The sequence below is a fragment of the Octopus sinensis genome, linkage group LG7, assembly GCF_006345805.1.
Source record: "Octopus sinensis linkage group LG7, ASM634580v1, whole genome shotgun sequence".
NCBI classification, from domain to species: domain Eukaryota; kingdom Metazoa; phylum Mollusca; class Cephalopoda; order Octopoda; family Octopodidae; genus Octopus; species Octopus sinensis.
The window spans coordinates 55353746-55363864 of record NC_043003.1 but is presented as its reverse complement, the minus strand read 5'-3'; the positions used below and the strand labels follow the sequence as shown (position 1 = coordinate 55363864).

The window sequence follows — 10119 nt, the reverse complement described above, 5'->3', positions numbered from 1 at the left end:
TCTCATATAGTGTTTGCTCAATTCAACTCAAGGAAGTATGGGGGTAGAGACATTAAAAAATCAAATGCAAAGGTTATTTGAGTACGTACGTTTCAAGATTAGTCAAAATCGACCCTTCTCTCATCAGCTCAGAATGCCCTTGTTTGAATTTGAAAACACTGAAAATGGGAGCATACCCTTTCGGCTTTCAGTGTTTTCAGTGTTTTCAAATTCAAACAAGGGCATTCTGAGCTGATGAGAGAAGGGTCGATTTTGACTAATCTTGAAACGTACGTACTCAAATAACCTTTGCATTTGATTTTTTAATGTCTCTACCCCCATACTTCCTTGAGTTGAATTGAGCAAACACTATATGAGAGAGGTTTTCTTTAAGTGTTAGAAATAGTTTTATAAAAAGTTTTTTTAGCTGCTATTTCTAACGAGTTCAGTATGCGGCAAAGTAATTTATTTTACTAAGCCCTTTTATATAATGTAATAATTTGAATTCGCCTTAAATGGTCCCTTTGCATACTGAATACTTGGTGAAATTGATTAATTAATTAATTAATTTTACCCTCAATTGTTGAAATTATATATATATATATATATAAATAAAAGAAGTTTGAAAACGCCACTATATAAGATAAATTTTAATTTCCTTAGAAATTTTACATGTTTCTGTTCTTCTTGAAAAAACGAACCTTATCAAAAATATTTTAAAAAGTTAAGTGTAATAAAAAGTTCATTATTGTTTCTTACTGGTCTCAACAGAATCCACGTGCTTGCTTTTAGCTGTCTTATGTGTCTGAATTACCAGTGACTGAAATGACAGTAGTAGCAGTCTGCCATTTATACGGACTCGAGAAAAGGGAAAGGAGAGTAAAACACAACGTATCGTCCCAATCCAGGAATTGAAACCCAATTTTAGGATCATGAGGGCAACACCTCTAAACATCAAGCCACGTGCTTCCTCTTTGTATGTGTGTGTGTATGTATGTAGGTGTCTGTGTGAGTAGATACATACACACACCTAGACACTCACGCACACACGCACATATACACACACATACAAATATAATTTTTTTTAAATAATTTTGATTACTCAACTATTAATTTGCTTGGGTTCCTTCTGTGGGCATAATTTAGACAGTCTTAGTACCTGCACTTCTTATTTCAATTTACCGTTGTATATTCTAATTCAGCTGATTTCTTTCGAATTCGTAAGCATTTGTCATCATTGGCTTCTGTAGTGGATATAACGTAGGCCTATAATCTAAAGCATAACGTTTACGGTATCAATATCTTGGTTCGAAATATGCTCCACATCTTGTACAACGTTTCTATTGATCACCAGAAGTGAATAGTTTTCAGTATTCACTCGCGTAATCTAAGCTTCCGACTTTACATTAAGACAACATAATCCATAAGCAATTTCTTACAATAGTTTAAAATAGATCGTTTGGGTGTGGAGGCAGTCGATAATATTGACTTCATTTCTTGACTGTTGCACTAGTTCAGTTCATCCCTTAAAGATGTAAGTTGGATTTGACCTAGTAGTGATTTGAACTCAAAACAGAAACCGCTTTAGCCAAAAAGTTGTGGTAACGTATATCTTCTCACGCGTTATAATTTCTACAATAATTATTTAAAGCAAAATTAATAATTCAAAGTACCAGAATAGAAATTAAATTAAATCCGCAATATGTAACTGTATGTAACCGTATAACATAGAACCCTGTGTTCTATGAGTGACAAATTGTAAATATCTATTCCATGCGCAGCCAAAATACTAGAACATTTAACAAAACGGTATAAATTGCATCAGACTAACAATAACTCAGTTTAAGTTTAGATATTATACGCATAAATATAACTTGCTGCAATTACAGTTGAGCAAAAAGGCAATGATACATATTTTGGCAAAATAATAATTAAACACAATATTAGAAATTATCACAAAAATTACTTCTGATACACAAGTCTTTTGCGGAGTAAGTCCAATAAGAGCATTATATCTACGAAGCCACTTTGTTACCGCAAAAGATCAAACTTGAGTCGATCTAAATTTAATCAAAAAAGACCAGTGTGCTATACAACATAGTAATAATATTCGTTGAATATTAAATACGATAAATAACAAACACAAAAGTGAAAACATAATAATAACTAAAAAATGTTAACTTAGAACTATTTAATTAATTATGAAGTTAAAATAAAATACAATTTTCAATGCTTGAAATAACGGATATGTGTGTTTGTTTGTGTATGAGTTTGTGTGCGTGTGTGTGTGTGTGCACTGACGATTTTGTGTACGTGTGTGTGTAACTATATATACAAATAGACACACTCACATATACTGTATATATATATATATATATATATTGAAATTAAATATAACGTGTAAACAGAGCCTCATAGATTGCTTTAAGTCCCACAGCGTATTTTATATATATGCTTGTTTAAGTATCATAATATCACGAAACTACTAGTAGCACTTTCAATTACGTATTTAATTTAATATTTAATATATGCATTATATATATTGATTGATTCTAGTTTCAGCTCACGAGCTGTGGCCATGCTGGGGCACCGCCATTTAAAATAGGAGAGAAGTCACAAGCATGAAAATCAAACATTAAATTCATTAGTAGAAAAATTAAAAAATCTCTTCGTCGCCGATAGGATTCGAACCTACGCGGAGTGACCCCAATGGATTTCTAGTCCATCGCCTTAACCACTCGGCCACGACGACTGCTATATATATATTTATATTTATATATATATAGGTAATTAAGTTGAATCACCAAGTCAGTCCTGTATTATCCGCACAGCTCGAAGTATGATGAATAAAATCATAATAAGCAATATGATATCAATTAGTGATGCAGTACGACCATTTCAAGCGAGTCCATTTATCTGTTCAATTAAATGGAACCGCTTGAAACGGTCGTACTGCATCACTACATGAGATCCTGTTGCTTATATATATATTAATATCATGTGGTTGTTTACCTTGGTCTATGCATCAGGGGCCACTGATATGTACGCGAGGAGTTATTATTTCAAGACAAATCTTACCGAAGGCGGAAGTATTCTTTTTCAGTCGTGTTTGTTTGTTTGTTTGTCCATGGGCAAGATATCTCAAGAACCGCTGCTTGGTTTCGGATGAAATTTGCAGGGATGTTTGACCTCGTGACTGTCACGAATGGATTAGATTTTGGGATCTATCCGGTCCCAGACAAAGATTTTGGACTATTTTTCCTTTCATTTCTGAACTTCGTCAGCTTCACTTTTAGTATTCTCGTTTGTGAGAACGGACGAGTTCATTTCAGATATTCTCATTTTAAAAATCATCTCCGGTTAATCGTTGAGAGGACGCTGGTGTTTTCTTAGCAGAGGTATGCGCTCTCTGACTCCTCTTGTTTCATATTGTATTCATATTATCAATTAATATTCATTTAATTTGAGCAGAATCTTACTCATTGGAATGTAATATATATTTACATATAATAGCTTCATTGGCACTATTTTCATTCTTAAAACATGGAACTCAATAAAATGCCACATATATTTTTCATCTTAGAGCATAGAATTTAGAATATCACACACAAGTATTCGATATGGTAAAGCAATGGATACGTACTTTATATATTTCTCTCTTTTGTAAAAGAGTTTTTAATTCGAAACATCAGAGGTAATTAAAAACGTCTTTATTGTTAACTTTTATGTTCTCTCTACACTACCGTCACCCTCAGCAACACGTTGCTTTCCTATTCATTCCTCAAGGCAGCAAGAAAACTGCACACATTTCTATAATTAATTATATGTAATTAACTCAAATTTCAGTGATGTCATCTCTTGTCTTTTGTTCCAGATTTAGTCATTTAAAGTGATATATTTCAACACTCTCAACGTCATATGAAGTAATTAAAACTACTTAGTTGTCGGAGACATTCATATGAGCGACTATTTTACTATTAAACCGTTTTAAGCAATACTGTAACAAAATGAAGTGTCTGGTTATACACAATACCACATAAGCCATATATGTCACATTTCTCCTCATTAAGAGGGGTTTTATTTCCTCCCAGTCAAATTGCAGGATGCAATGAAGGAATTCGTGAGAACCCTATAAGCAATACGAATAAAACATTTCTATGTATAAATATGTAGTATTATTCAGCAAATCTTTCCTACACACACGCGCACAGACACGTAGAAACGCGTATATGTGTATCTGTTTACTTATGTATGTATGTATGTATGTATGTATGTATGTATGTATGTATGTATAAATGTACGTATGACACATTTCATTATGTTTCCTTAAGTTTGTCTTTCTTGAGGCATCAAATACCTTATCGCGGAATTTCCTGCTCTTTCTTTTAATTGTTTTTTTTTATTCTTCTATCTCCTCTAAAATTTTATCTCTTAATAACTCAGTCTTCCTACACGAACCTAAATACAATTTTCACAATTACTTAATTATTCTCTGTAGCTCAAATACATTGAAGTTTATACATTGATAAGATGTTCTAAACAAGATCAATTTCTTTTGCGAAGTTATCTTCAGTACTTACTTTTGAAACGAGAATAGCATTAATCATAGTTTCTTTGATTCCTCCACTCATACTTCATGGTAGCTTATAAATCTGCTCAACATTTCATATGAAATATTATATTACTTTTATGTATTGCTATATCCCCAGAAAATGGCCTGCAAATATGCTGACGATGGTAAAACGCACGATTGCAACTTTCATCTTTCCAGGGTAAATCAAAACCTCACTGGTGTTTTACCTTTCTTTTGTCTCCAGCTCAATTGCTTATTTCTGAACCCATTGCCAAAACCTACCAAACGCTTTCTATTTCAGAGCGGTAGAGCTACTTAGGTTTCCTTAAAGAATCCACCGTGTGAAGAGTTACTGTTCTTTCATCTTGTATCTTTCATTTGTTTTAGTCATCAGACTGTGGCTATGATGTGGCACCGCCTTCAGAGATCTAGTCGAACAAATTAATCCCAGTATTTATTTTGAACTGTGGTAATTATTCTATCGATATATTTTCTCTCACACACAATGTTACAGGCATAAACAAACCAGAATAGGTTGTCAACTGGTGGACGGGTAATCACAGCACGAGCGCGCGCACACACACACCCACACACTCACATCTACACTCAAGGATATGCGTTAATATTTCTTACAGTCTCCGTCTATCAAACGCACAATGCATTGGATGGCCCGGTGCTATAATAGAATGTATTGGACTATGGTGCTCCGAGTAGGAATGAACCAGAAACAACGTAGTTACAATGGGTTTTCTTGCAGTTGTTGTAAATATATTATGTTGTAAGGATATCATATCAAACTGCTTCACTTCACAGCAACTCGTGGTATCATCGTCCATTGCAAGTACTGACAAATCTGGACAATGATTAAACTAAAATTAATGTTATTTCCAGGCTGTTTCGTCCCTCGTAGAGTTTGATAATTACATTATGAAAATGATGCTAAACCTTTGAAATGCAGGTATAATATATATTTTTTTACTACCCACAAGGGACTAAACACAGAGGGGACAAACAAAGACAGAGAAAGCGATTAAGTCGATTCCAACGACCCCAGTGCGTAACTGGTGCTTAATTTATCGACCCCAAAAGGATGAAAGGCAAAGTCAACCTCGGCGGAATTTGAACTCAGAATGTAACGGCAGACGAAATACAGCTTCGCATTTCGCCCGGCGTGCTACCGTTTCCGCCAGCTCTATACTCGGCGAATTTAGTCTAATAGAATGATTTTCCACCGTCTCTAGCTTAAAATTTCTGTTTTCATCTTCACATTTTCGTTTCTTACAATTTGAAGAAGCCATCTTCCTTCACAAAATTTTCACATACACTTTTTCATAAAACTTGAATCTGAGGTGTACCAACTAGTCCTGTACAGTTCAACGTCGTGTGTTACACTGCATTAATGTAAATGATGTGAGTGCAGTATGATCTAGACTCATTAAGCCACCTGTGACCCCCTTCACTCCAACGGCGCATCCAAACCTTTAGTCACTTTACTATTGATCTCAGTCTTCTGACATTCCCCTGTAACCCTTGGTGACCGGAAATTTCTTTAATCCCCCTCCCTCTCACCATTCCTTCACTCGGCACCAAAGAACAATGCTTCACTCAGATCTAGTATTAAAATTAGGATATAAATTCTGAAATATTTTTCCTAATCACGTTTTAATCCAATGGAGTCTCAAATCATACCCAGTAAATAATTATATTTAACATTTATATTAATCGTGATGAAAAAAGAGCCCAGTCAACATATTTCCAGTGGCACGTATTAAAGAGAAAAGAGCCGCAAGTAGATCGCCAGCCGCGGTTTGGTCACCTGTGCTAATAAAATGTTCCTATTATTATTCATGACTATATGGGTTGGGTTGCATGTACCACTATTTTAAGTAATGAATTCAACGAATTTATATCTTCTTCTTCTTCTTTTTCTACATCGTCTTCTTCTTCTTCCACTTCTACATTTTCTTCTCCTTCCTCTTCTTCTTCCTCTTCTTCTTCTTCTTTTTCTTCTACTTCTTCTTCTTCTTCTTCTTCTTCTTCTTCTTCTTCTTTTTCTTCTTCTTTTTCTACTTTCTCTCCTTCTTCTTTCACTTCTACTTCTTCCACTTCTTCCACTTCTACATCTTCTTCTCCTCCTCCTTCTTCTTCTGCTTCTTCTCCTTCTTCTTCTTCTCATCCTTCTGCTTCTTCTTTCACTTCTACTTCTTCCATTTCTCTAACTTCCTCTTCTTCTTCTTCTTCATCTTCTTCTTCTTCTCCTTCTTCTTCTTCTTCTTCTCTACTTCTTCTTCTTCTTCTTTCTTCTTCTTCTTCTTCTCCTTCTTCTTCTTCTTCTTCTCTACTTCTTCTTCTTCTCCTCATTCTTCTTCTCCTTCTTCTTCTTCTTCTTCTTCTCTCCTCCTCCTTCTTATTATTATTCTTCTTTCTCTTCTACTTCTTCCATTTCTTCTTCTTCTCCTTCTTCTTCTTCTTCTTCTCCTTCTTCTCCTCTTCCCCCTTCTTCTTCTTCTTCTTCTTTCTCTTCTACTTCTTCCATTTCTACATCTTCTTCTTCTTCTTCTTCTTCTTCTTCTTCTCCTTCTTCTTCTTCTTCTTCTTCTTCTTCTTCTTCTTCTCTTCTTCTTCTTCTTCTTCTACATCATCATCATCATCATCGTCGCCGTTATCCTCTTCTTCTCTCCCTTTTCGTTGCATTTTCGTATTCATTTTGTTTTCACTTTTCGTTTTAGACAAAAGCTATCTTTTTCTCTTAAGGGTTTTCGTCTTCCACAATTTCTGCTTCTATTTTATTACTTTATCTATATTTTCTTCCCCCACTGTCCCCATGATTTCCCATTTACATTCATCTCCTACAGTCAGCATACTCTATGAAATATCCAATTTTAAATATATACGCAATCTGTTATCTAATGTTTTGTAAGCTAACATATTTCAAATAATTTATGCTATCTATCTATCTATCTATCTATCTATCTATCTATCTATCTATCTATCTATCTATCTATCTATCTATCTAGCTAGTAGCTAGCTAGCTAGCTAGCTAGCTATTTTTCTATATGTCTGTCTGTCTTTCTGTCTATATATCCATCTATCCGTTTGTCTGACTTTCTCTCTCCCCATATATATATATAAATAAATATACATATATGAAAAGGTTTGAAAACGCAATTTTAAAGGTATTTATTAACTTGACCGGGTTCATTTCTTTAGAAAATGATTGTCGTTCCACACAAAACAAACTGCCAGAAAGACAGGTCAGTTATTCCTTTACAATATTTTGTAAATTCTTAAATATATCTCCTTCTGTGTATATAAATACCACGAAACAAATATGATTTTTATTGAACTGCAAATGGTTCTTGGATTCCCGTTCTGATTACTTTCTTTAATATATTTTTGTAAAATGTTTTTGACATTCTCTAATTATTATCAAAGAGTGTATATATATATATATATATATATATATATATATATATGCGTGTGTATGTGTGTGTTTGTGTGTCTGTGCGTCTGCCTGTCCTTGTGCCACACTGTTACTTCACAACCGATTGTGGTTTGTTTACCTCCAGGTAGTTTAAAGGTTCGGCATAAGAGATTGATAGAATAATAATTACTAGACTTACAAAGAATAAGTCGCGGAATAGATTTCTTCGACTAAAATACCCTTTAAGATCATGCTCCAGTATGGCTGCAGCCTCATGACTGAAATGTGCAAAAAAATAAAATAGAATATATATTTGCATGTATTATGTATGTATATATATATATATATATATATATATATATATATATATATATATATATATATATATTATATATATATATATACATACATGCAAATATGCAAACATGCATACATATAAGCAAGCACACACAAACAGCGGACACGTATATGTTGCTTTGAGATATATATTGGTATGGTCTGGGATGCATCGTCTGTAATGTTGCTGGAGCCTCATAGGTGTTCGAGTCTCTGAACTTTAAAACTTTAAACTCACACACTTGATCTAAACGTGCTGATAAAATCCCAACTTAGATCCAAATAGAAGAAAACCACTAGTCTCCTGGTGGATATCATCCGTGAAGGTACTATACCCTAGGACTGAACCTGTTACTCAATACTTTAGCCATAAAAATAATAAAATAATATGATTTCCACACTCCAATGGTGAAGATATCCCAATTTTATATTCCTGTATTAGTATTCTACAGACAATCTATTTCTCATTTATTTTCTATGTGATTATCTATCTGTTGCGTAGGAAGCACTACGAACATAAGAAATAATGTTCATTCATTCAAACTTGCAAATTAGAATGTTCTGCATGAATACATTGTAGATTATATTTACAGATAATATATGTATGTATAAGTAATATATAATGTGTGTATATATATGTATATACATATATATTTAATCTAATCTAATATAATACATGATATATATGTGTATATATATGGTTATATATATAATTATATATATATATATTTACATATATGTCTTCGTATATACATGTGTATTTATTTGTATATATATATTTTTTTTCATATACATATATATATATTTATATATTTTTATATATGTATATATATATAACCATATGTGTGTATATATATAGAGAGAGATATAGATAGATAGATAAATAGATAGATAGATAGATAGATACACTCACACACACATACTCACACACACACACATATATATATATATATATTATGGAAGCGTATTTGTGTATGTAGATATGTATTTCATTTTGAATGCCTGTATGTATACGTATATTAAAGTAAACGCGTCCGCATATATGTTTGTATGTATATATAGTGCAAGAGCGTGAGGGGGTGAGAGAGTGTGTATGAGATAGACATGTGTTTGAGAGCTAGGAACGAATATTGGAATGGAAAGTGATAGAATGGTACAAATACGGATAGAGGAATCAATTTGGTTCTCCTTGAAAGGTAATTAATTCTTTATAAAATCATAACATTATCTTGCTGTGTATACCAAAATACCATAAATGTATTATGGCTTATGAACATGGCGACCAACCGTAAAGGTAGTAGTGCCTTATGATTTTAGTGTTCTGAGAGTGCCTCACCAAACTTCACCTAACTGCACTTTTAGAAATAGAGCTAATAATACCGGCAATAATGATGATGATGATGATGATGATGATGATGATAAATGCGCTGATAAAGTAATAGGTAGTGGCTCTCATGGCCTCTTACCTTAAATGGCAGTGTTATCATGGACATTGCTTTGTCTTGGAATAAAAAAATGGCTACAGCAAATATTCTGCTCAATACCACAGATTTGTTTGTTATTTGTTCGATCTTAACCCCTTGAGCATCGCTCAATATCTTTATTCAGGTATATTTTTAGCTGGATGGGCTACTCGACATAAAGAATATTCTAACTGGGCCCCCACCACGAAATTCATGTGCTGTTTATCTTAATACGAGATCAGCATGTCACGCAAATAGGGTTGTGATGCAACATGCCTGGTGTACCCTTATCACAGGGGGAGTCATGAGGGGTATGCTGGGCTTCATATATTTTACCCCAGTAT

The 10119-nt window shown here is 33.6% G+C and overlaps 1 non-coding gene across 1 annotated transcript; it reads right to left on the bottom strand.

The window, feature by feature from the left end:
- Positions 1-2649: 2649 nt before the first annotated feature.
- On the bottom strand, positions 2650-2731 carry Trnas-aga. The gene has a single exon. It is a non-coding gene; the product is annotated as a tRNA-Ser (tRNA).
- Between the last annotated feature and the right edge of the window lie 7388 nt (positions 2732-10119).